This window comes from Mauremys reevesii, linkage group 3 (assembly GCF_016161935.1).
Source record: "Mauremys reevesii isolate NIE-2019 linkage group 3, ASM1616193v1, whole genome shotgun sequence".
In the NCBI taxonomy this organism is placed as follows: domain Eukaryota; kingdom Metazoa; phylum Chordata; order Testudines; family Geoemydidae; genus Mauremys; species Mauremys reevesii.
In genome coordinates, this window is record NC_052625.1 from 96,369,161 (window position 1) to 96,396,868 (window position 27,708).

Consider the following 27,708-nt stretch of genomic DNA (forward strand, 5'->3'; position numbering starts at 1 on the left):
AAATAATAAATAAAATTCACCATTACTCAATTTCATCTGTGTATACACCAGGGGCATGCATACCACATTTGGGAATCCTTGCCATAGTCTATTGTATACCTTGCTTTTTAATATATGTGAGTAGGAGCTCTAATGCTATCCAGGAGTTCTTTTTTCTCACTCTCACTTGCAGACATCAGAGTCAGCGCGCTGGAACAATTTGTATAGTGGAGGTGCTGAGAGCCATTGAACCAAACTGTAAACCCTGTAAATGATGGAAACCACTTCAAGCCAGGTCATGAGCACTCCTAGTTCCAGCACCTCTGAGATCCACGTCAAGTTTTTGTAACCAGAGGATGGCCTCTGTATCAAGGGAGAGTAGGCATTGTAGACCACTCTCCACATGTTGGGTTGGGCACTCTTCTACCACGTGAGTTATTGTCTGAGATGCTGCCCCATAGTCACAGCATGGAGGGGAAACCAGGCCTAGTCAGTGCATGGTTGTGGCAACTCTGGTTGAGCCGGGGAGTAGCCTCTGAGCCTGGCCCAGGATCTATGATCAAGTGGAGAAGGAAGAAGTGCAGCAGTGCAGCCCTGAATTTACTAAGGCCTGGTCTACAATGGCAGGTGGGGGAGGGTCGATCTAAGTTACGCAACTTCAGCTATGTGAATAACATAGCTGAAATCGACATACTTAGATTTACTCACCGCGGTGTCTTCACTGTGGTAAGTTGACGGCTGCCGTTCCCCTGTCGACTCCGCCTGCACCTCTCACCCTGGTCGACGGGAGAGCACTTGGCAGTCAATTTATCGCATCTAGACTAGACACGATAAATAGACCCCCGCTGGACCGATCACTGCCCCTTGATCCAGCCGGTAATGTAGACAAGCCCTAAGTGTGTTAGATTCTCTCTCTCACATGCGTCAACACTTGTAAGGACATAATTTTCAGCTCTCTGGCAGCACTGATCATCCATGCCTGGTAAGGGGCCAGTATCCTCTTGTCCCAGGGTGTGTGTGCTGCTATAGCAAAGTGGTGGGGAGAGATCAGCTATAGTGTTGCATCCCGGACCACAGAAGTGGGTTTGTGCACTGAAATCCAGTTACATGAAAATCTACTGAGTGTCCTTTTCTAATGGCTCCCCCATCTCAGTGACTTACGTTTTCTGACTCTGATTCTGGGTTTTTTAATCCTCTTTAAATTTTTTATCATAAATTCAGCAGCAAAGAGAATTGTTCTAAGAATAACAGGGTGGGGTGTTTTTTTTTACATACGTATTAGATATTTCTTCAGTAGCAGCATCTTGTTAATCTTTTTGGCAAATTGAAGTGAAGCTCAGATTTCTTTAAAGTTTACAAGCTTTAAACTGCAGTGTTCTAGTTCAAGCCAACCCAACTTGAGAGATTTGATTTTCTGGCATGATACTGTAATACATTTGCACACTTATCTGTAAGAAACCAACATTCACAGTTTTAAGTGGAATCCTATCTCCTGCTGGATAAAAATATTATGCAATGCTCCCATTTCTTAGATCCAGAAGTTAAAGAGAATCCAGCAATCATTTCCTGTTTAAGAGCTGACAGTCCTTCAGTATTTATGGAGAGAACAGTCAGCACTGGTCCCAAAAAGGGTTCAGTTATGGCAAACAAGTAGAGAACATCCCTGTAGCCCGTGTGCTCTGGCTTCCACAAATCAAGCACCTACGACATGTTGCAGAGTAGCCTTGGGCTTTATGGCATTGCCTTCATTGACTGTGCACTGGAGTTGGCCAGTCTAGAGATGCAATGATCAAGTGGTGCTACATTACTGGCCCCAACACCTGTGACTGTGGCAGAGAGCCTCAAAATATGAAGCATCTCTTGCAATGCCAGCTGCTTCAGTGAAAATACTCTTCCAGTGACCTGGCAGAGTGCAATGATCAGGCAATGGCATGTGCATGGTGTCATACGCTGTCGAGAGTGGCTCACAACTCTGAGTGCCTACATCACAGCAGACTGTCAGAAAACAGGGCAGACACCACACACTGGTGGTGTGTTCTATAAATTAGATTTCACCAAGACAGAGACAAATGTGAACTCCTGGATCACTATAACAGTCTTACCATAGAGTCACAGACAATCCCCTTAGACTCTCCAGTCTCTCCTGCCACCCAGACAAACTGGATTTTATGACAAAAGGTCACTTAAACCAAAAATCACACCACATCAGGTTGCTCCCAGTCCCAAGAGACCAGTCACTTACCCAGATCAATTGGTACTCCAGATCTTATACCAAAGAAAGACAACGCTGGTGGCCAATTCTACAGTAAACTAACTAAAGGTTTAGTAGCTAAGAAAAGGAAGTGAGAGTTATTGAGAGGTTAAAACAGGTAAAATATATGTACAGGTGAGTCACAGCTTGTAATTCCAAATGGTGGCAGTGATGTAATAAACTGCCAGTTTCTTAAAAGTCTTTTCAGGATACCCAGATGGTCTCTGGGGATCTCCGCTTTGTACCTCGTATACTTCTCTGTAAGAGTCCAAATAGCCCAGAGACGAATCCTTGAATCCATATGGATAACTTCTTCTGACATAAAGCATGCTGACAGTATATCTATCCACGTAGGCTTTTTTTTTATGATGGTGAGTGAGGAATGTATTTTGAATCTTTGACCTCCAATCATCACACACAATGGCCACTTGCTTTGAAATTAGCTTTTTTTCTGTTGAAGTCCTTCATTAGCATTTCACAAGGCTTCTTTGATGGGTTATTTAGGTACAGGGGTTTAAACAAAGTAAATGTTTGCTGCTGCATTAGAACATGATACAGACAAATGAAAACAATGCAAGTAATGTTCGATTAGTTTTATGAAGTCTAAACACCAAATGCATTCTTCTACCTTCAACAATCACTTTGATCTAAACTAATAGACAAGTAAATTGGCCTGAATACACTCTGGCATGACCTGCTCTGCCAGCATCACACACAGTTGTGCCGGGAAGCAGTATGAGAATACAAGATGATTTAGAAAGTGTGGCTAAATAATCTCTTGTCAGCCTTATCTCTGCACAACAAAACATTGAAGACCAAGCCATGAAGCTCTAACTCAGTCTTAACTTTGCAGCTTGACCCTATCTATCTCTGTCTAACATACCTGGAGAAACAGTAGATATAGTATGGTCCTTGCCTCTGAGCAGCACTTGCTCTTGATTTTGTCAGTGATATATTATAGATTCAACATTAATGAAAGTCTTTAGCAGGGAAAAAGAGAAGAGGGATGAGTAGCAAAGTGATCTTTGATAGCAAAGAATGAGGCATAATAGTATTAAAATATCAGCTAATTGATATTTATTGTGGTATGGACACACACTACAAGGTCTAAAATCTTGAGTTGACACTTTGGGTTGAGCTCCCAAGAGTCTCTGCAGAATACTAAGTGGGAGATTGGTGAGTAATATCCGCATTTAAAGAACATAAGTTTCACTAATTATCAGAAATCTTGTGGCTTATTGTCTAGACATTTTGTCTTGCCACTTGAATGCTGGCATTTTGACCTTCCTTCACCAATCTATTAATATGGGAACTGTTCAGACTAGGCAAAGTAAGGAAATAATTACTCAGATGTAACCTTTCATATAGCTCCTTCCCTTCCATCCACAGATTTGCTATGCTTGAATAACCAGATAACTATTCTATCCTTGACTCCACCTTCCCTACAGGTTTTCAGAATCAGACTGTGAAGATAGATTATCTGAGTTCAATGAAGTAGATTCCCAAATCACTACATGACTCATAAATAGAGCCTGACAGAGGCTGACAATTCCATTTCCCAAAGACTTTTGAGGTTCCAAAATTTGTCTGTTCTACATCAGCACATAACCCCACACTCTTTGAAAGCTTTTGTGAGATGGAATTTTAACAAAATGTCCATTTTCAAAGTGAAAAGGTCAGGTTTGGATTCAGGTCTCTCCCTCTCTGGAATTGATCAGAGTCTATGCTGGATCTCAGGAACGTTTCCATCAAAACTGATACATCTCCACAATATATTTTGGTTTTGATGAAACAGCATTTTCCAACACAAACAAGTTGCATCAAATATTTTCAGCTTTATTAATGGATTAGTTAACATCTGTACCATGCTTTAAAGAAGTAAAACTCTATGTGGCATTATTATAGTTAATTATTAGAGACCAGAAAACTTTTTTTAATGTTGAAACTGGAAAGAAACTTTTTTTAAAAAGATTTTTATCAGGCTTGTAACACTAAATTAATGATTCAAACAACACCATATTAAAATATATACCCAAGAAAAACTCTCTCTCAAGCTTTCACACACTCTCATACATACATATCCCTCATGCTGGACCAAAGGACCTGTTCTGATGGTCTGGTCATGAAGGACAAACACTTTTTATGCTGTCTATACAGTTTCTCCTAACCAGAATAACATTGGTCCTTTTGATTAAAAGTTGGTGATTTAGATTTTCAGTCGTGGTACCCACTGCTATTAGAAGAACAGGTAATTGCTACAACCGGGTCAACATTTTTTCATCTCTTTATGGTCAGGAGATTATGCCTATTTATTATGCCTATTATCCCTTGCAACCATTATCAGGCTTTTCTAAATCACCCTCCATGTGGCTACACCTTAAATTCATTTGGGAATTGAAGCTGATGCAGAATTTAGCTGCCCACTTAAGCAGTGTGCCTTTCTGTGAGCCCATTAAATCAGTGCTCTATGATCTGCACTCGCTTCCTATTGGTTTCTGGGTAGATTTAATTTTTTTTTCACTAGTAAAGCCTGAGCTCTACCTATCTAAGAGAGTGCCCCTCTTTTCATGAGACACAGCCACAGTAATGGTCAGTGGAGGCACCTGAGCTACTGTTCCACTGGTACAAAAGGGAAGGGGCTACTGTCAGGGCATTCTCTGGCCTGGTCTCCATTATGGGAAGATGGATGTTGCTGCAATCAATGCAGCAGGAATCGATCATGCGGGTCTAGTGAAGACCCACTAAATCAATGGCAGAGCACTCTCCAGTCGACCCTGGTACTCCAGCTCTCCAAGAAGAGTAAGAGAAGTAGACCGGCGAGCGTCTCCCATTGACTCAGTGCAGTGAAGACACCGGGGTAAGTCGACCTAAGCTACGTCGACTAGTGTAGCTAGGTCGAGAAGCATAACTTAGGTCGACTTATCTCAGTAGTGAAGATCAGCCCTTTTTCAGGGTTCCACGCCTTTAGAACTTGCTTCCCAATTTGGTGCAAAGAAGACTGAGTTTGTTAACCTTCAGGATACACTGCAAGGGACATCTTATTCCCTGGCCTTTAGGGAGTTGGTAGGAGGGTGACGCTAGGAATGCTGGTAGGGTTTGTTACTGCTTTTTTCTTAGATATGCTGCCATGATAGTGTTCTCAAGGGGTCAGTTGTTGAATTTATTAGGTCTGAACCGTACTTTTAAGAGTTTGTCATGGATGGCCAGATCCTGGGATGAATATGCTTTTATGTCACTGGTACAAACCTCAGATAAGTAAATAAATAAATACATTGTATAGCTAGATTTCATTTAGCAGGTTTTATATATTTGGGTGGTTACATATGTCATCTTAAAGACCAAACCAAAACATCTGGAGCCAAATCCAGAAATATTACTCAGCGTTTTTGTTCAGTCAGTTTTTTACTTTAGTCAGGCGAACTTCTATTGACTTCAGTAGGCGTTTGCATGAATAAAGCTGAATGAACATTGAATAAAACCTGAATAAAGACCTTAGGACTTGACCTTAGCAGCAGGAGCAGCTGGCCATGTGGAGTACAAAGCTGTCTGAACCACCTCGAGTACATACTTGGCATGTCTAGCCCATGCTGCCACCGTCTGTGCTACCCAGATACACTATTATTTTTAACACACTAGCTTAGATGAGAGCTAGCACAAGTATATCTATGCAGGCTTGGAATTACACCGCTACCTCGTAGCATACATGTAGTATGAGTTTTGGTGCTTTTAGAATATGACAATATTACATAAGTTAAAGTCTTAAATGTAAAAATTACAGTCAGGCCTGGATAATCTGCACTGTGTCTAAGCATCCAGAGACTTAGGTGGTGGTCAATCTTACAACATTTGTATATATTTGAAAATAATTTGATACGTTGGTACTTTTCAGTTTGAATGCAAGACATTTGCAAATTGATTGGGAGTGATTATTATTGATGCATACAGTCTTTACAGAGTTGCAACAAATGAAAAGAAAATCTCAGATGTGAAACCAGACAAGATTTTACTTGATTTTATAGAAATTATTTTTACAATTTATACTTGTCAATCACATTTCTGTAATTATATGTAACCATCCAGTTAGTATAATCTATATTTTCCTTCCCTGGCCTGAATGTTATCTGTGCGTCATGTTATCTGCACAATATTTTCTGTTGTATTATCACAATTGTAACAATACAATGATTCTTTTATCCATGCTATTTTTAACAGCTATGAAAGATTGTGTGATCAACCTTTGTTTTTAATTGATCAGAGATTCATAATGTAAGTAATTGGATTTTTAATTGGTTCCTTCAGCTTTCTATTTTTGGAGTTCCTTGCAAATAACCAGTAGCTCTACTGACATTGTGATGGAGTCCAACTGTAATTAACATTAAAATTTCTGGCCTCATGCACTGCGACATGGTTCATGACCTAGCATTTATGGTGACCCTTGGAAATAATGTGATAAAGCACTCAGGAGTGTTCAGCCAATTAGAGTGCATGGATGACTGAACGTTCCATGCCATCTAATTTTAGAGAGTGGGTGCCTCATGCTGTGGAATGTTGTCTCTCCAGTGTCTCCTAGAAGACCCTTGCTCCATTAGATTTTGGGACCAAGGCAGAAAACTGCTATAAAAATGTACTCTACTGAAATGAAAGTGTGTTTGCCAGTTAGAGAAAAAAGATGTTATAGATGAAGAAGCATAAGTGTATAGTTTGTCCCAGTAGTGCAGTTTCCTCTATTCTGATTGTGGGTGTCTGATTTGCATCATTCTGACAACTCCTTTAGTATAAGTGTACTCTGATTAATAAGAGTATAAGGGTTTGCGCAATCACTCTGGTTATTTCTCAGTTATTGCACTGAGGACATTCACCCCTGTGCAGAGGGCCAGCACAAACTTTACTGACCATTTACCTTCTCCAGTTTGGGCTTTAGAGCTGGTAAAACAATTCTGAATTTCAAAGTTTTTGAAAATTGTATTTTTCATGGAAAAAAAATTCAGCAAAACTTTTTTGCAGACATTCTGATGAACTATAAACCTAGTTGGAAATCGTTGGTGCTTGGGAAAATGTTGACTTTTTTTAAATCTCAGAAAACAGTGAAAATGGTTGACAAAAATCAGTTACATTTGTTTACTGATTTTTCCACCCAGCTCTACTATTTTGAGGACTTAAACAGGACATAACATAGGCCTTGTGCTAGGCCTCTGTTCAGGGATGAATTTCACCCACTGTAAATATGTAAGTATCACTATTGGATTCTGTATAGATTATTAAGTACTGACCATGTATTAGTATAGGATACAGATATTAAGGCACCTCCCCTGCCCCGAAGAGCTTTAAAATCTAGAAGTTGCATGCAAAAGGCAAGACTCGCTGGGAGATCCAGGAGAAGATACTTTAGATAATATTTTTTAATTAATAAAAAACTACATTCTGGGCTTCATCAGAGTTACATCAGGGATGAATTTGGACCAATAATACACAGTAGAGCTGGTTGAAATGCTGTGATCAAAATGATGAAAAAAGTCCCTTTTTTTTATGAAAAACATTTTAGTTGCTCTAAGTTTTCAACAACTGAAATATTTCTTGAGAATTTTAGCATAAAAAAAATCTGTAAAACATTTTTTGGAAAAAAGTTTATTTTGAGTATTTTGAAGAAAATACCATTTGCTGACTAACTGTAATAACTTACTGACCTTGCAGAAGTTTTCTGAGCTTAATTCATTTACGTTTTTAAATGGTGTTGAGATCCTGGGATAGAAAGTGCTAGTGATGTTCAAAATGCTATTATGCTTACATATGCATACTGTGTCACCCTGTTTGTATTTTAGGTGACTAAATTGCTGAACTCTGCTTTCTGTAATGGACATATGCATTGGTCCTACTCTGCTCAGGTATATCCCAGCTACACCACTTGTTTTTTCCACCACTTGCATCCGAAGAAGTGGGTATTCACCCACGAAAGCTCATGCTGCAAAACGTCTGTTAGTCTATAAGGTGCCACAGGATTCTTTGTTGCTTTTACAGATCCAGACTAACACGGCTACCCCTCTGATACCCAGCTACACCGTGATTGATTGGAGTCACTGAATTTCTAGATCTCTGTTTGTCCATGCATGGAAATGACAGGTATTATTTTCATGTGCTAAGAAGAAAAATAACACTGGAGAAGAATGAAATTTAATTGTCTCAGCACGTGCTGAGTAGAAGGAACTTTTCATTAACTCCATAATAATAGCGTGGTTGGAGAGCCTCAGTACACTCAATTTCCAATCATATAACTTTCTTACTTTCTAATTACAACATATATATTAACTTTTCTGAACCAGCTGAACTCTTCAACCTCTCTATTTCTTATAGTGTCTGAAATACAGACACTATCTGTAGGTTGCACGAAGCAATGTCTATTAGTGTCTGATTGCTCACATCTGAAGGGAATGAGACACAAGATCGGGCATGATTCCTTGAAGTGTCAAGATTAAAGTTAATAAGTCATAAAGAGGAGATGCAACCAGAATTTTCATGTTAAAGAGATGTAAATGTTAAACTTTTGGAGTGCATTTACAAAAGGCTGACAAACTTTTTTGTTTTTGTTCCCCCAAGATAATGAATTGTGGGTACAAATCTAAGTACTGGTGCCTCTTACTAGCTCAATTGCACCCACAATTAAATTGAAGGTGTAAACTGAAGAGACACATTTTTCAGGGGTAAATGGTGCTTGTCAGAAAAAATAGGAGGCTACTCTTTGAAAGCCTGACCCACTGACTTCATTGTTTAATGTCCCTTTAACTTACGCATGCATTCACATTCTCCTTTAAAAAGAAAGCCAGGAAAAAAGGTCAACTCCTAAGAAATACTTGTGTGGGACTGTGATATGATTTGCCAACATGTCCCACAGCACAATGGATTTTTTTTAAATAGTTCTTTGTCCCTTAGGACAGGTACTGTCGGTTTGGGAAACAGTATCCTGCCCTAGCAGGGGGAAAATTCAGTGATCTTCTTCTACACTTAGCTGAACGGTCAGCCATAGTGATCTTTCACCATTTGAGCCATTCCTGTGTGGCCGCAAGAGCTTGACGGGCCAAAAAACTAACATCAGAACAGACTCGATGCACCCAGGTAATAACAGGTCTTCCTTTGGACTGTCTCCACCCCTTGGTTGGTGGAATTTTATCCCAGATGTTAGAAGCCATCTGGAGGACGGCTTTTGCTGGAACATTTTGTGACATTCTGGCAACATGTCCAAAAAGTATGAGATGCCAGCTGCGGATAATGTCCACTGTAGTCTGTAGACCATAGCAACCGTAAACGTCTGCATTACAAATGAAGTCGTTCCACTTTATGCCCAATATACAATGTTGGCATTTTGTGTGGAAAGCCTCCAGCTTTGCCCAGTCTGAGCGGCATAGTGTCTATGTTTCGCAACAGTAAAGTAGTATGAAGAGGATAGAGCTCAAATAGATCCTGAATTTGATTACAATGCTGAGATTATATTGATTCTATATTTGTGATAAATGGCCCATGGCAGATGCCAATCCAGTGAAGAACCTCCATATGAGAGTTTATTCATAAATTCATATATTGTAGGGCTGGAAGGGACCTCGAGAGGTCATCAAGTCCAGTCCCCTGCCCTCATGGCAGGACCAAATACTGTCTAGACCATCCCTGATAGACATTTATCTAACCTACCCTTAAATATCTCCAGAGATGGAGATTCCGCAACCTCCCTAGGCAATTTATTCCAGTGTTTAACCACCCTGACAGTTAGGAACTTTTTCCTAATGTTCAACCTAAACCTCCCTTGTTGCAGTTTAAGCCCATTGCTTCTTGTTCTATCCTTAGAGGCTAAGGTGAACAAGTTTTCTCCCTCCTCCTTATGACACCCTATTTGGTACCTGAAAACTGCTATCATGTCCCTTCTCAGTCTTCTCTTTTCTGAACTAAACAAACCCAATTCTTTCAGCCTTCCTTCCAGGGGCGGCTCCAGGCACCAGCACGCCAAGCGCGTGCTTGGAGCGGCAAGCCACGGTGGGAGCTCTGACGGGCGCCATGAGGGCGGCAGGCAGGCTGCCTTCGGTGGCATGCCTGCGGAGGGTCCGCTGGTCCCGCGGCTTCGGCGGACCTCCCGCAGGCATGCCGCCGAATCCACAGGACTGGGGACCTCCTGCAGGCAAGCCGCCGAAGGCAGCCTGCCTGCCATGCTTGGGGCGGCAAAATACCTAGAGTCGCCCCTGCTTCCTTCATAGGTCATGTTCTCTAGACCTTTAATCATTCTTGTTGCTCTTCTCTGGACCCTCTCCAATTTCTCCACATCTTTTTTGAAATGTGGTGCCCAGAACGGGACACAATACTCCAGCTGAGGCCTGACCAGCGCAGAGTAGAGCGGAAGAATGATTTCTCGTGTCTTGCTCACAACACACCTTTTAATGCATCCCAGAATCATGTTTGCTTTTTGTGCAACAGCATCACACTGTTGACTCATATTTAGCTTGTGGTCCCCTATAACCCCTAGATCCCTTTCTGCCGTACTCCTTCCTAGACAGCCTCTTCCCATTCTGTATGTGTGAAACTGATTGTTCCTTCCTAAGTAGAGCACTTTGCATTTGTCTTTATTAAACTTCATCCTGTTTACTTCAGACCATTTCTCCAATTTGTCCAGATCATTTTGAATTATGATCCTATCCTCCAAAGCAGTTGCAATCCCTCCCAGTTTGGTATCATCTGCAAACTTAATAAGCGTACTTTCTATGCCAATATCTAAGTAGTTGATGAAGATATTGAACAGAGCCGGTCCCAAAACAGACCCCTGCAGAACCCCACTTGTTGGAGGAACTGGTGAGCATTGAGCCCAAATAGCAAAAGCTGGAGACTGTTTCATTATTCAAAGAGACTGGAGTCATGAGTAAACCTTATCCTAGGTTTTTCAACTTTGTCTTTGACCACAAGCTCCTTCTCCATTTGCTGGAGTGCCTTGCAAAACCTACCAGGGCTCTGTACTAGAAGAACAACAACATCTGCATAGTCAAGGTCTGACAGAATACTACATTATGAAATCTATTGCCTGACAAAAGAGTGCAGGGGTCAAGACACAGCCCTGCCTGACCCCAGATACTGATTTAAAAGATGATGACATTCAATTCCCAAGATGTACACAGGCAGTGGTTCCATTATGCAGCTCGCTAATCAAGTCCAGCAGAGTGGTTGGGACACCTACATCCTATAAGGCTTTCCATAGCACTACTCAGACGACTGAATCAAACACAGCCTTAAGACTGACATATGCTATGTACAGAAGCTTCTTGAACTCACAGTGTATCTCTGACAACAAACAGAGGGCCAAAATGGTGTCTAATGTGGACTTATTCCTTGTAAAGTCTGAAGGTTGGGGGCAATGCTTCTGATATAGCATGGGTTCCAAACGCACCAGCAGAACATGTGCAAACACCTTCCCTGGCATGGATAACAAGGTGATCGACTTGTAGCTCTTACATTCGCTGTGCTGTCCCTTCCCCTTATAAAGTGAGATCACAATACTGTCCTTCCAAGAGGTTGGCAAGGTTCCAGTTCTCCACACCAGGTGAAAGATGGCCAAAAGTGATTCCGCTCCAGGATGAAAAGCTCACATTAGCAGTTCTAGGGGGATGCCATCAGTGCTTCATTTCATCCAATGTTGGTGGGTCAGTCCAAGTATCTGGGTCCAAAACCACAGTGGCTGCCAAATTGTCCAGCTCAGAGCAAGGTGTTCAATGATAGGGAAAGTCATTTCCAAGTCTTATCATTTTGCCACTCAGTGCTGCAATGTTCAGATGGGCATAGGAAGCTGGGGTGAGGCAATGCAGAGGACCAAGGCAATTGTGCAGAATCTTTCTTCTTTCATGGTATCACCCCTCTGCAAAATATATTGTATGGGACAAGGGGCATGGCCAGGGGAAGAGAGAGACTTAAAAGTATTTTCTCCTCCACAATAAGAGGGACATAATGCTAATGTTGCTTCAAATAATGTTACCTGCTTTGTGCACTCTGTCACCCCCAATAGTGGAGTCATAGATTGCCATCATGGGTCAACAGCCAATGGCAGAATGGCTACTGGCCTAGTTTGGTTGACACAGTTGGGGGACTGGTGGCAAGGGGAATGCAGTCATAGATTCAGTGTAAATGGCTAACTAGAGATCCACAGCATTGGGGCCACTGATATCCAAAGAGTCCCAGCCTTTGGTTCCTTTGCTGATCCTGACACTACTCATTCCACACTCCCTGCCAGCCCTGCAGACCAAACTCAAATAAATGTGCAGAATGTTTGTATGAATATGTATTTGTGCAAAGGAGGAGCATATGGGTCTGTAATCCTGCTTTAATCCTGCTTATTGATTCTGGGAAAGTCTCCTCTTTGATCAACACTGCAGTTGTCTATTGCATATGCTACACTGAATAAGTGGGGAATATGCCACTGATACATACCCCCATTGCAAAGAAAAGATCTGGAGCACAGATCAAAGAGGAGAATTTTGCTTTTGGCTGATCAATGGTTATGTTCTATTGTTCTAGTTCTTCAAATAAGTCTTTCACTAACAACTCATAGGAACAGTCCGTCATAGTGAGCTCCCTCTGGAAAGTTCACTTCTTTCCTCTCATGCAGCTTTAGTTTCACAATAGTAGACATTCATAAAGTCAGCTTGCAGCCTTTTTAACTTTCTACCTTTCCTAATCCAGTCACAATGCAAAATTAAAAAAGCAGCATATAAAACCTTATCCACACAGGGAACATCTCATAGCATTATGTTCAACTTGCTTTGAGCCATGGGATTCTCATTCCTAGCTACCTTAGGTACTTACATGGCCCCCATAAACATATTGTTGGATCACCTCGTAGTCTTTACTGTATTTATCCTCACAGTACCCCTATAGGGGAGGGGAAGTACAATTATGGGGAATCAAGGTTTGTAAAGGAATTTCATATGCCCCCTTATTGCCCTGCATGGCTGCAGAGCAGTGATCATGGCCGAGTTTTTTCTTATTTTATATTGTGCACAATATGGTATCACCCCTCTGCAAAGGTCTAAGCCCTGACCTTGCAAATAGTTATGCACATGCTTAACTTTACAGGCATGTTGTTTCACATGCATAACTTTAAGCAGATGGGTGGTCCCACTGAAGTCAAGCATGTGTGTGTAAAGTTAAGCACAGGCAGAAGTGCAGGATCATGGGATAAGATAGTGCATGAATTTTATGATAAAAGAGACCCGGGAATCCAGAGGGGAAAAAATCAAAGGAGCACCAAAAATCCATTGGAAAAGTTAAAAGGCGGTCAAAATGTCAGGAAGGAATTGAGCTGAGTAGAAGGGTCTTGCACTGAATTTTCAAAGTAGCTATGGAAGGACTGACTGGCACAGTTGAGGACAGAGTACTAGAAATGAGGCTCCTGAAATGCAAGAAAGGACTGGCTGGTGGTTAGGGTGCTAACCAGCACTCCAGAGACATGAGCTTCCCACATCATGGGGAGAACAGGAACCAGCAGGCTGCTACTCTCTGACAGGAGTGTTGGAGGGGAGTTGGTCCAGAGGAGGAAGTAATCTACACCTGAAGAATAGCTGGTACAGATTGCTTTCCCCTTACTTCTGGGTTAAAGTATAGATTAAACTCTGATTCAGAATTATGCACTGCCCTGTACTTGGTCTGACTTGTATGGTTAGCTCAGGCCACAATAAATAGCCCAATAAGAAACTACATTTGTTGATGTTTGTGTGGTCATAAATGACTGTTCTTAGATATGTTTTTCAGCAATTAAGGGGAAATAAACTGAGAGACAAAGGCATAGAATAAAATACATACCTTTTCAATTCTTTGATGCAGTTCTGAACTAGGATTTATACCATGCCTATCACCATGTCTGAACACCTTTGGCTGTTTGAAATTATTTTAGTATTTCTACAAAGCACTCTGTTGAAATAGCTTCTTGCTTAGATCACTAGTGGCAAGAGGCTGACTGGATTCCACTGGGTTTTACTTCTATTGGGAATATCTGGTCAGCATTTGTAAGGAGGGGCTCATGCATACCCACCTTTGGCTAAGCATATTTCCATGTTTCTTCAGCATTTTGTAAGTGTTTGATACAGAAACAATTCTGTACATTGGAGGTACTTCTTCCCCAAGCTTCTGGGCCTTTGCCCAGTTGCAATCTCAGCAATGTTATTGCAGCTCCTTCCTGTCCCTTTGATGTAGCATTTGCTTTTAAATTCCTTCTGGTTTCACTCATTTTTCTCACTCTGGTTTTTGGCTTGATTTCTGAAGGTAGTGGGGCTCTTTCAGGGCACAGGCTTTATCAGAGAGTGTATGCCGCCCTCCTCTAACTGTTTCACTAACTCATAGTGTTACAGTCTGATAGATTTATTAAGCATTAACTGTCCCCAGGAATACTGGGAAGGACAACATCAAACAGACCATACATCGTATTGTGCTTGGAAACATCAGCTACAATAACAACTGAGAAAGTGAATGCTGTTTATTTCCAAACTGATCTCCTTTCTGCTCAGAGGGCCCCAAACTTCCCTGTGAGTTGAAGAAATCCAGCACCTCAAGGATGTATTCAGTGCCTTGCTGGATCAGGCTTCTAAGTGCCTAGTTCCCAGCAGCACTAAGAGTCTGGAAATGTAAGACTATATATCAGGGGTCAGCAACCTTTCAGAAGTGCTGTGCCGAGTCTTCATTTATTCACAGAAATTTAAGGTTTCATGTGCTGGTAATACATTTTAATGTTTTTAGAAGGTCTCTTTCTATAAGTCTATAATATATAACTAAACTATTGTTGTATGTAAAGTAAATAATGTTTTTTAAATGTTTAAAAGGCTTCATTTTAGATTAAATTAAATTGCAGAGCCTCGCGGACCAGTTGCCAGGACCTGGGCAGTGTGAGTGCTACTGAAAATCAGCTCGGGTGCCGCCTTTGGCACGTGTGCCATAGGTTGCCTACCCCTGCTATATAAACTAATCTAAGAGGGACTTCATTTCTTCAATGTCTTGGTGGCAGCAGAGAGAGATGCAAAAAGCAAACAGAAAATAAATACTGGAATGTAAATTGGATATTTAAAATTCTTTCAGTTTTAATCACCCAAGGTGCTGTTCAGGGGCGGCTCTACCTTTTTGGCCGGCCCAAGCAGTTATGCGCGGGAGGCGCCCCGGAGCCGCGGGAGCAGCGGACCTCCCGCGGGCATGACTGCGGAGGGTCCGCTGGTCGCGCGGCTCGGCTGGACCTCCCGCAGCTGCGGACGGGTCGCAGGTCTGGCGGCTCCGCTTGAGCTGCCGCAGTCATGCCTGCGGGAGGTCCAGCCGAGCTGCGGGACCAGCGCCCCCTCCGCAGTCATGCCTGCGGCAGGTCCGGTCATCCCGGGGCTCCGGTGGACCTCCCGCAGGCATCACTGCGGCAGGTCCGCCGGCCCAGCCTGCCGCCCCCCCGAGAAAGGGCCGCCCCACGCGCGTGCTTGCCGCGCTGGGGTTTGGAGCCGGCCCTGGTGCTGTTAGTTACATAGGTAAGAACATTTGTTTCTTACAATATTTGTTTTTAAGTTCACAGTGTGCTTTCAACTGAGCACAGTTACTAAGGACATTAACATATGAGGGGGAATAGACATTTTGTGCTCTGTACAGGTGGGAAAAAAAGAGGTAAAAATCTTGTTGTTTCAAAAAAAGAACATGCCAACTATACTATTTCCCCCCTAAAATTAAGTGTCAATAATATAGTTAATTATCCCTCTGGGCAAACTAAGGGTTGTCCCTGGTCTTAATTCAGCATTTTTAATGGCTATATAATTTACCATACTTGTGGTTCATTTAAAAAAGATGGACCTACTATTTTGTCATATATAAAATACAGGTTTGAGTAGCTCAGGATTTTATCATCAGTTAGAAATCCAATTGATATTGGGCTCCAGGAAATATTTCTCGCTCAAATAGGCATTATGCTTTAATGGACTGAGCAACGAACTAGCAGTGAGGAACTCCTGGGTTCTATTAGCTGTCTAGCTTTGGGCAAGTCACTTAACTTCTACATGTCTCAAAATCTATCTTCAAAATGGGGATAATACTATTTGCTTCCCTGCTTCACATTTTTCTCCACATTAAGGGCTTGATCCAGCTCCACAGAAGTCAATGGGAGTTTCACCATTTCCCTTCAGTGAGAGCAGGATCAGGCCTTAATTATACACTACTGAAGTGTTGAGCCAAATTCTACCCTCAGTTACAGCTTATTGACTTTAGTGGGATTGTTCCGGTGCCACTGAGGGCAGAATTATTCTATCACCATAGCACCTCAGTGCCTACCAGGATTAAGAATAAACAAGATTAGTGTCTGTCGTGAAGTTTTCTCTCCATTCCTCCCCAAGAGGGAAAAGTTAAGTGGATGTAGTGTGGGAGGGATGTTGTTTTTAAAAATTTTATATGTGTGTATAGTGAGAGAGACTGAGAGATTCAAATATGCTATGTGCTGCTTATTGGGAAAGTAAGTTGAAGGTGATTACTTTCCAGTCCAAATGTGGAGTTATGAGGCTTGTTACCAGGGGTGGCTCTAGGATTTGCGCCGCCCTGAGCAGGGCGGCACGCTGCGGGGGGCACTCTGGCGGTCGCCGGTCCCGCAGCTCCGCTGGACCTCCCGCAGACGTGCCTGCGGAGGGTCCGCTGGTCCCGCAGCTCCGGAGGACCTCCCGCAGGCACGCCTGCAGATGCTCCACCGGAGTCGTGGGACCAGCGGACCCTCTGCAGGCACGCCTGTGGGAGGTCCACCGGAGCCGCCTGCCGCCCTCCCGCGGGACGCCACCCCAAGCGCGCGCTTGGCGTGCTGGGGTCTGGAGCCGGCCCTGCTTGTTACCATTCTAAGATCCTGTTCTATGAGCCAGATTTTCAAACACCCATCTCAGTTTTTGCTCACATAACCCTGAAGAACAAAAATTGAGGTCTGGTTAAGGCAGGCTGAAAATGTAGCCTCTAAATTGTATACATTTAGAAAGGGGGAAAAGTGAACACTCAAAGCCTTGAAATCTGAAAACATTTTAAGTATCCACATTTTTTCTGAAGGGTTACAGACAAACTTTTTTGTGTGTGTGTGTGTGTGTGTAAAAGGAAAAAGATAATCCTGAAGACATTTTCATGTTCTGCAGCACAAACCATCATCTCATTCTTTGCACCCACAGCCGAACTGCAGGTACAAATCTAAGTATGAGCATTTCTAACCATTCCTCTAGGTAGGTAGAATTGCAGGTACTCAGGGCAAATCCTTAGCTGGTGTAAATTGTCATCACTTCATTGAAGTCAACAACTGTTCACATCAGCTGAGGGCTCTGCCCCTCAGATTTTTGTATGCAGTTAATTCTGCAGGCCAGGGAAGATTGTGTGGGTAAGCAAGAGCAGCCTAATGTCACAGAAGGAGAAGGAAATCTTAGCACTGAGATAGTCCTGGTGACATCACCTAATTATGTTGAAATGTCATTTTCTCAGTCAGTCAGAGGGCAGTTTTATTGCCAGTTTTTCAACCTGAACTAGGATTGGTTTGGAATTTCAATAACCATACCAAATGCCAAACTTTTGAGTGTGTTGATGCCCACTTTTAGCCAGTCATAGTGCAGAGATTGGCACAGTTATTGTTCAATAACCATCCTGTAAATATGCAGAGCTATCTATTTGGATGGCCTCTTTTAACCATTCTGCTTTGGCTGGTTCCTACACTCAGACTTCTTAAGCTTTCTGCCAGCAATGATGATGACACCTCTGCTTCACAATCCCTTGGGCTAGAGAACAAAACCCTCCAAAATGAACTAGAACAAGAGTTTAAAACAAAAAAAAATGTATTGTGGCACCGCTGCAATGGGAATAGTTTTAGACAGCGTTACAAACCTTTTCATTCATTTGCCTCCTGTCCCTCCCTTCCTTTCCCACACGGCAGCAAGGCTGTCATTCCCACAAGCACTGTTAGATCATTGTGGTGTTGTCATTGCCCATGAACACTAGACGACCCCTAGCCCTTTCCTCCTAATTTTGCAACAAAATTCTGCTGCCAGTTAGAGCTGTGTAAATTCAAAGCAATCCTGTTGGAGTCAGGGGGAGTTTTGCTTGAGTAAGGAATGGCAGGGGTGCAGGAACAATTTTTATAGTGGGGATTCTGAAAGGCATTAAATAAAACAGTAAATAAGACCTGTTTATGATGGAGGCCATGCATTCAGTTGCCATTATTACAGGTGCTGTTGCACCCTGCAGTACCCTTAGTGCCAGTGCCCCTGAGGAATGCTGGATAAGACCTGGAGTGAAATCTTGGATCCATCTGAAGTCAGTGGCAAAACTCCCATTGAGTTCACTGGAAGCAGGATTTTACCCTTTGTGTTTTGTGCTAGAGAAATGGATCCAACATCACTTTACACTTTTTGCACTATTATTTTCCACCTTACCCCCATTAGGGGAATTTGTCCCGCATTTGGCCCTCAACATATTGAAAGGCCTGGCCCTGGCTAAGGGGCTGTGGTAGGTAAAACTTTCCTGTCAGCTCCTGTACACACATGCAGAGTATCCAGTGCTGCACAGACTCTTACAAACAACATTCTAACAGCCTGTGTCACCAGAAAACTCAGACATATTACCCCATACTGCGTTCCACAACAGCACACAGTCTAACAAACAACATCTAAAAGATTCCATCCAAGATGCCAGTTGCTGACAAAGTCAAGCTTGGTCATAAGGAAGCTGAGGATACTGAGCCTGTCCATATATGAAAACGGTTTGAAATGCAGGATGACTTCTATATGACTAGATCTCATTGTACTTACTTCCAGGTGTAAAAAGTCATTGATAAAGGCGCTAGTCCACCCTGAAGGGACCAAATCCTGTTCTCAGTTGCCCTTGTTTAAATCTGAAATGTCTCCACTGAAGTCAGCAGAGTTACTCTAAAATGACACTGATGAAGTTGAAAGTTCAGTTGGTTCAATACACAGCAATCCATTAAAGCAATGGCTTGGCCACTTGCTTTAGTTATTTTATGAGCATATTTTCCGCTGAAGCTTGCAGCAGTGAAGGTACTGATGCATATGTATCTGGATCAGTGTGTGCATGCACAATAAGATTTGGTTTATTTTTTCCTGTGGCTAGTGACAACATATACCTTGTAGATGCTGTTTCTTACTGTATGACAGTGTGGCAAACAGAGCAGAAGTTATTTTAAAAACGCAGGTCATGCTTATATTTGCCTCTTCTTCTTATCAGCGATGTTACCAAGCTGGTGCCAAGGGAGAAAGGACTTTATTGTTTTGTTTTAAAAACGTGTTGCCCTTCTGAGCACCCCTCCTTGGGCCATATCCCTCCATACTGGGGCTTTGTGAGAAAATTAACTGGTTGTACATTTCTGCCCACAAGCTCTAAAACTGGTTCTGTGAACCATGTCCGGATCTAAGTTACCATAGTGTAATCCTGTGTTAACTCTGTGAAACTCAGGGGAGTTTCTTTAGATTTACACCGGAGATCAGACTGGGACCAAGATTTTCCAAGGTGACAGGTGATTTTGGGTGCCTCCGCTTCAGGGCAATCAACTTGAGATACCTTAAGGGAACTTGATTGTCAGAAAGTACAAAGCAGATCCCCTGACTAAAAATCAGGCCCTTTACAGTGTCTCAAGCTGGGCAGCCAGAAACCTAAGGCACTCTAAATCACTGGTCACTTTGGAAAAATTTAGCTTATATCTCAGCACGTTGGCTCTGCCTGCCTCTGACAACACATGAGTCATGAGTAACTGCCTAGACCTTTAAATAACAGTTGGTCAGTGGAAGAGATGCATTGCCCGTGAAAGCTTATGCCCAAATAAATTTGTTAGTCTCTAAGGTGCCACAAGTACTCTTCATTGTTATTGCAATCTAAGATGCTCTGGTATTATTTTATCATGTGCACTTTGATTTAATTCATAAAATAGTACATATGAATTCCTTGTGGTGCTCCTTAGCAGCTCTGAGGATTTTTTGGCTAGAGGGTGCCATTTTAAAATAGTCACTTTTCAGAGTAAATTTGCTCTTTAAGTTCTGGTCTATTGCCTTCTGGATTGTGGCAGGCACTGAAATGCTCCTAATAGACAAACAACAATAATAATTCTTTTCTAAAGTAACATCCTGTTATTTCTTTATTTTCTCTGCCGTCTTTTGCAGGACAACTTTGGTTACATCTCATTTACTGAAACATTAATCTTCAGATCGGACTGGCAAACAAGCCATTGATCTGAAGAGCCAGGATTTTATGCTATCCGTTACCTCCTCCATAAATGGTTATATTGCTACCTTTGTTTGCTTCTAGACTAATTAGAGTTAATCCATTGTTTCATTGTTGAAAAAAATTAGACTAGATTTTGCTCTCATATGATCATAAAACTCCCTCTGAAGTTAGTCGTATATTAATATCTAAAACACAGTTTGGCCTTTGTGTTGTAGGTCATTTATGTGTAATATTATTGTTAGCACTTCTGAAAATTTTATAGGTAAGTCCATCAGATGGCATAATGTTAAATAACTACCATGAACTTTTATAGCTATAATTTACATAGTGTCGTAGATGGGCATGGTCCTTTACAAAACAAAGGAGTCGCTGCCCCAAGGAGCTAACAATTTTAAAAAAATGCCAGAAGAAGAGAACAAATACAGGGAAAGTTTGTGAGAAGAGGAAGGTGAAAACAGTAAGTTTATATGGCTGCTTAGATGAGTGTGGCATGTATCGTTGGGATTCTTGTTTTGTTTAAATTACTATGTAAAGACAGTAGTTTACAAGCCTCCTTGGAGAAATGGGTTTTGAGAAGCAGGTTAAAGGAGGTAGTGGAGGTGTGGTGGGCTGAGCCCTCACATCCAGGTGGAGAAGGCTTATTAAAAGAAGATATACAGGTGAGTGTGGAAGGACAACATGAAGGACGCAATCAAACCATATTGTGATGATGTTTAGTCTGACACCAGTGTCATTGTCTTCTGGGAAGTAGTGTTTTCTTCCTTGACAAGAAACAATGTGTAGAGTGAGCAGGCTTACTTGTCTAAAGAACTCTAAACATGCCACCAACTAACCCCATGACAGCCTGTTGACTTTGCAGAGAACAAGGAATGATACTCCTCTGCCTCTCTCCCACTTTGCTGTCTCTGCTCAATGTGAGGAAAACACTGGGTTTTTCACCGTCTGCATCACGTTAATAAAAACAAAAAAGAATGAGCACATGGTAAATCTGCACAAAAGAGCCAATTCTGACTAATGGGATAAGCAGCTCATTAACCCACAAATTAGGTACCCCACCAGATTCTTGAACATATGTGTCTTTATTGCCAGGGGGCCTGTTCAGAATGCTTCGGATACAGCCTGCTGTAAACAGTACTTTTCCCAAATTTTTTGGAGTTTAGTTCTCCTTAATATGAGCTGTTCTCTGAGAGGCTGGTAGTGATTCAAAGTGTTTCTTGTCCTCAGAGATCGAGCATGCTGCCACCACACTGCTCCTCTCCTAGAAAGCAAGATGAGTTTGGGAGTAAAATTCAGAAGCCTTGTCCAGTAGCCAAATATGAAGCTGCAAAACTACTCATTTAAATTGTCACTGGTTGGCAGTATTAAGTGCACATGGCTGCCGTCTCCATGCTGGGCTCTGGGTTTAGTTCATTTTGCTGAAGCGAAAGGTTTGTTAAATAGTGAAGAGGGAAGTACCAACATTTCACAAGGACTTGCTGGGGTAGTGGCCAATGTGATGAAGGTTCAGAAGGGTTGGCCAAAAGATAGCAGCACAAAGTAAAGGTATCAAATAAACTAGAAAATAAGTAAAGGCCACAACAAACTTGTTGAAAACATAATAAGAATATGAGGAGCCCTAGAGATTCAATAATGAGCAGGAAAGGGTACACTTTCAAAGCAACTTGTTACTGAATTATGCCTATTTCCCTATCCTCTGCTCTGCCACTCTACCAGAAGCACAGGTAGCACTCCTGGACTGAACTCAGCACAGCCGAACCAGAGCTGGACTGAGGAGAGAGAGCATAATATATATGACACTATTCAAGCATTGCTAGCCACACCACAGATAGATGAGGCTCCATCTGCCCCCTTCCACTCTACAATGGAAGTGATGGGAGGGGTCATCCTCATCCAGAAGTGGTCCAGGGTGGATTTCGGAGGCAGTCTAGCTCCTCGCAGCAGACAGGCTGAGCAGTATGTTTGCAAGTTCCCAAGTGCTGCACTGAGCTCAGAGGTAGAGCTGGCTGGGAAACTGACATATTTGCCATGAGAAATTTCAAATAGAAAACTGGGAGGGTCAAAAAAATCAGTTTTCCTGCAGGAAATTTCAAACCAAAACAAAAAATTTCTGTTTTGAATAGACATTTTGAAACAAAATAATTTTTATTTAGTTTACATAAAAGGTTGCTTTGTTTTGGTTTCTTTACACCAAAAAGCCAAAACAAAACTTTTCACAAAAACATTTTGTTTTGACATTTCCCATGGGAAAATAGACATTTTTAATCAGTATTGATATTTTCGATTTAAACACATTTTTTATTACATACAACATAGCCAAATTGTTCAGTGGAAAAACTGCCTACATGAAAAATTTCAAGCAGCTCTATTCCGAAGCCCCTGGGAAATGTTTACAGTCTGTCCAGGGGCAGCAGCCCACTCCTTGAGAATCATTGTCCTGTCATAATGTATATAAACAAGAAGAAAGAGTTAGTCACTGCAGGAAAATTAACTTTGTGTGTCCTGATCTTTTGCAATACAAGTTTTAACCTTAATATACATACATGCAGTTTGTAGAAGATAGAGCATGACAGTTTTTGCATAGTGACTTCCTGGGCTCAGAACAATTGATTTATGATATATGTACTTGAAAGTACATTGTCAAAAATGACAATCGTCAACTCTTCAACTTTAAAAATGGCATGTTCTGTTTTAAAATGTCTCTCTGGTAGGTTTAAATAGCAGCATTTTCCCCAAAAAGGGCATAACAAAAAATCCCATCTCCTATGATGAATTGGTTGGGATGGTGGAACTGTGCTTGAATATGATGCAACCATGTATGTCATGACATATCTGTCCCCTTTTCCTCTCAGCTCCATTTCTGTGAGATGCCAGGGGACTGAAATTGACAAGAATCCTGTCTCAAGTGCTCAGAGAATGAAAATTACTTCCATTTGTATGCCTCTCACAAGAGTAAATCTGGCATAGACAGCAGCAGGAGAGCACCACGTTCAAATCTACAATGTTTGTTGTCTATTACCCACTTCAGGAGCTCTGTTGTAAGTCTGCTGAGTTATTGCTTTGGAAGGATTGATGGGTTTCATTTTAATGTCTTTTATTAGAATAATATTTTAAAATAGAAAATACCATTTTTTGGAAATGCAAATGTTGAGCTTGTCAACCTGAACAGTGTCCATAAATCAATTCTTCTTACATCATAAAAACATAATCTATTGATCTGACATCAGGACAACTGATTGTCTTTTTCCAGACAAACAATTCATCATAAAAAGCTGATAATGGCCAACTAAATAACTGACTCCAATAGTGGTTGAAAACCCCTTAGCATTTTTTAAACTTTGAGTTGTTTTTATCACACGTATATTGACAAACATTTAAAATATCATAATTTCTTTTAAAATATTATATTTATAGTAAAAGTAGACAGGTTACTTGTTTCAAATAAAATAGCCAAAGAATGTACCCTCTTTTCCCATTTGTTAATTATTTGACCAGGCACCCTGCAGATGTATTGGTTACTCACAAATATTTGATGAATTGTTTAAGAGGACAAATGTTAGCCTAGTGGGGTGTCCATTCACACTGAGTTCTATTTTTATATGGGCTATGTGAGTAGTTAGCAAAGTCACATGGTTTTGTTTCTACTCTGATTAGATAAACTTTTTAAAGAGGCATTCACTAGTAACAAACAGCAAATATTGAATAGTGAGTATCAAATAGAGAATACTCTTGTTTGCTACGAATACCCTTGTTCACATGCAAATAGAATTTTTTGAAGACAGAACAGCTGTTCTCCAAACACCTGTGCAAAGAAAATCCATTTGCACAAATGTTCTCACATAATGAATGATGAACATGGGCAGACCAAACAGCTGAGCTATTTTTCTTCGATTTAACCAGTTCTAATTCATATAGGTAAGCCCTGTGGCCTGAAGCTCTAGAGAAGGTAGGGAGCTCTCTGCTCCCATCTATTGGTGAATAGGGAGAAGTATAGCTACAGGCAGAGCTTCAAAGTATAAGCCAGGGGTCGGCAACCTTTCAGAAGTGGTGTGCTGAGTCTTCATTTGTTCACTCTAATTTAAGGTTTCACGTGCCAGTAATACATTTTAATGTTTTTAGAAGGTCTCTTTCTATAAGTCTATAATATATAACTAAACTATACAACTATTGTTGTATGTAAAGTAAATAAGGTTTTTAAAATGTTTAAGAAGCTTCATTTAAAATTAAATTAAAATGCAGATCTCCCTCCCCGCCTCAGGACCGGTGGCCAGGACCCAGGCAGTGCGAGCGCCTCTGAAAATCAGCTCATGTGCTGCCTTTGGCATACGTGCCATAGGTTGCCTACCCCTGGTATAAGCTTTCAACCCAGTGTTCTTCCATTGACTCATTTGGGAGTCACTATAAGAGTATGCAGATTCAGAATTGGTCGGGTAATGGAACTGAACAAGAGCAAGGGGAAGAAGACTTCTACTTTACAGCAAGGGGATTCATCTTCAGTGGCAAGGAGTCTACCAAGTGTGCCAATGATCCTGGTTCCCATCCATTAAGGATCCTGTGCTGTGGGAAGACACCAGCAACGAGACAGAAGCAGCTCCTCAAGAAAGTATAGTCTGAAGAGGACTCTTTACTGAAACCCAGCAGAAAGAGGTGACTCTGGTGAGTAAACCCCACCCCCTACATGCATGATCTCTAACCTCTACATAAAGCTGAAATCACTGAACCTGAGTTGGGTGGTGGAGCCTCAAGACAGGTCAAGGCAGCAACTAACAATAGACTGGAGACAGGCCTGCTGCCCATGTACACCTCGGGACTCTGGGACCACACTACCACTGACCCCAAACTGTGAGTAGAGTTTAGCACATGGTTAAGGGACACTTGCCGATTGAATGATCATGCCAATAGGTGAGGAACAGAATTAATGAACAGCTGCCAAAGGAACCCTGGGAGAGTATTTATTTATCATTCATGCAGATACTGTTGCTACTTTTTCCTCAAAGTAATACTATGTTGCCTTTTCCCCTAGTAAAGTTCTCCTTGTTCCATACGCAGACTCAGTGATTGTGGACAGGGAAGTATTGCCTTTTGGGGGTATTCAGGGAAGGTATTTAATGATCCCAGAAATTCAAGGTGGGGGCTCAAGCCAGTGGCACTTGTTTAAGAAGGACCCCTCACTATTTGAACCTGGCACTTGTTGCTGCTGGCAAAAGGGTAAGCTATATTGTAAGAAATAATTGGTGGGGGCGGGGTTAGGAATGGGCTGAAGTTAGTTAGTAGATATGAAGTTAGATTTGTCTCATCATCTTAGGCTCTTCGTTTCCATTCAAGTTCTGTTCTCATGGTTGATATAGCACCCTTAGATTAAATAAAATAACTTGCTTTACTCCATCTACAAGACTTCAAATGAAAGATATGCTTGTTTTTAGAGGTGGTCCAATCACTTTTTTTCTCTTGTATTCTCTATCTTCAAATATTTGGGTTTCTTTTAAGTTTAATCTTAACTCTGAATTTTCTGAGTTTCTTCAGGTTTGTTTTTTTTTGGTCACTACCATGTTCTTCTGAGGTTCCTCCCCGGGGAATTACCAGTTTGTACTCACAACCATAACTCCAGTTTAATAAAGTCCATTGGGAGCATGAACACATAAAATTAAGTAGAAATAAAACTGTGTGTGTAAAGCAGGAGTGGCCAAAGTTACTGACCCTCTGAGCTGCACATAATAATCTTCAGAAGTTTGAGAGCTGCAAGACATGCACAACCTGTCCCATGGGGTGGCACCTGTCAGGGTGGAGGACTTCTCCCCCCCTCCCCCACTGGACTAAGCCCTTAGACTTCCCTTCCCTGCAGGGCAGAAGCCCCTCGTCCCACCACCCCTGCAGGGCAAAAGCCCTGAGCTCCCCACTGCCCAGTCTTGTAGGCAGAGAATGGGGGGGATCTGTGGGGGTCTCTGGGAGCTGCACTTAAACTGTAAAAGAGCTGCATGTGGTTCACAAGCTACAGTTTGGCAACACCGGGTGTAAAGGTTTACTGCAAGTACATCCCTGTCTCAGTTTCCCCTAGTGGGCTTTCAATAAGTCTAATGAGGCTTATTTGTACATTTGTTAGTCTATAAGGTGCCGCAGGACTCTTTCTTGCTTTTTACAGATCCAGACTAACACAGCTACCCCTCTGATACTTGTACTGAACAGTGCCCCTTCAGGGGTATAGTTTATTTAACCCAAAGGTGGAACATTACACAAACAGGCTTCCACTCCAGCACCCTAGCTGGAGGGGAAAGGGGCTGAGTTAACTGTAGTCCATCAACCTGACTTATGTCCAGGTCTCTTATCAGTGAGGCCGTCTTGAGCCAATATCCTCTTCTGGAGCCAGGGCTTCTTATCACCTGAGAAAGGGTCTCTCCTCTTGGGGCAAGGTCCCCACAGAGATCAGACTGCAACAACCCTTCCTCAAAAGGAATATAAGTCCTCTGAGCTGGGACTTCTGCTGCTACATGGTGAAGCCCTTCCATGGGGCCAGGCTCCCCTGAGACGGCATTCATAGCTCCTTCCTTTCAACGCCTCTCCCACCTAGGAACTTTCTTCCTTCGTTTTCTTTCCTGATGAACCCCCTTCACCAGGCTCCCCCTGAGAAGCCCTCCCCTTGGGAACTTCCTCTTTCTAGGGAGAGTTCCTCTCCCCAAGAGCCTCGGTTCTCTAGGGAGACCCCACTGAGAGCAGCTTCCTAGCCAGATCCCCTGAGGAGTTCTTTCCCCAGGCTCTTCCTCTCCTGTGTCCTCTCTTGCCTGAGCCCACATAACCCTGTATAAGGCTGAGGTGTTTCTTAACTCATTAACTACTGCCTGGCACCTTAGACAATCATTTATCCTGGGAAGGATCTGGGCTGACACATTCCCTTTGGCAGAGCCTGTCACAGGAAGGTTGAGAGTCTGACCATCCTCAGGGGCCAGCTATCCTGTGACAGACTCTCATTCATAAAAACATCAAAGCATGTGCTTAAGTCTACCCCTGTTCAGAAAAATCCTTTAAGCATGTGCTTAAATCCCATTGACTTCAACGGGAGTTAAGCACATTCATATATTATAAGGTCAGAAGGCCATTGTGAACATCTAGTGTGATATTCTATATAACACAGGCCATAGAACGTTCCTGAATTAATTCCTGTTTGAACTAGAGCACATCTTGTAGAAAAACATCTAATCTTGATATTAAAATAGCCAGTGATGGGGAATTCACCACAAACCTTGATAAACTTGTTCCAATGGATAATTACC

General features: G+C 42.0%; 1 protein-coding gene across 2 annotated transcripts in view; it reads left to right on the forward strand.

The window, feature by feature from the left end:
* Positions 1-8,305: 8,305 nt before the first annotated feature.
* The window catches only part of RGS17 (regulator of G protein signaling 17), a 106,088-nt gene continuing 86,685 nt past the window's right edge, over positions 8,306-27,708 (forward strand). Inside the window, exons 1-3 of one of the 2 annotated variants that reach the window (XM_039529671.1) lie at positions 8,306-8,347; positions 23,296-23,481; positions 24,683-25,099. The gene's annotated coding sequence lies outside the window, so the exon portion shown is untranslated. The remainder of the gene's footprint in view (positions 8,348-23,295; positions 23,482-24,682; positions 25,100-27,708) is intronic. The other variant, XM_039529670.1, reaches the window with a different exon arrangement.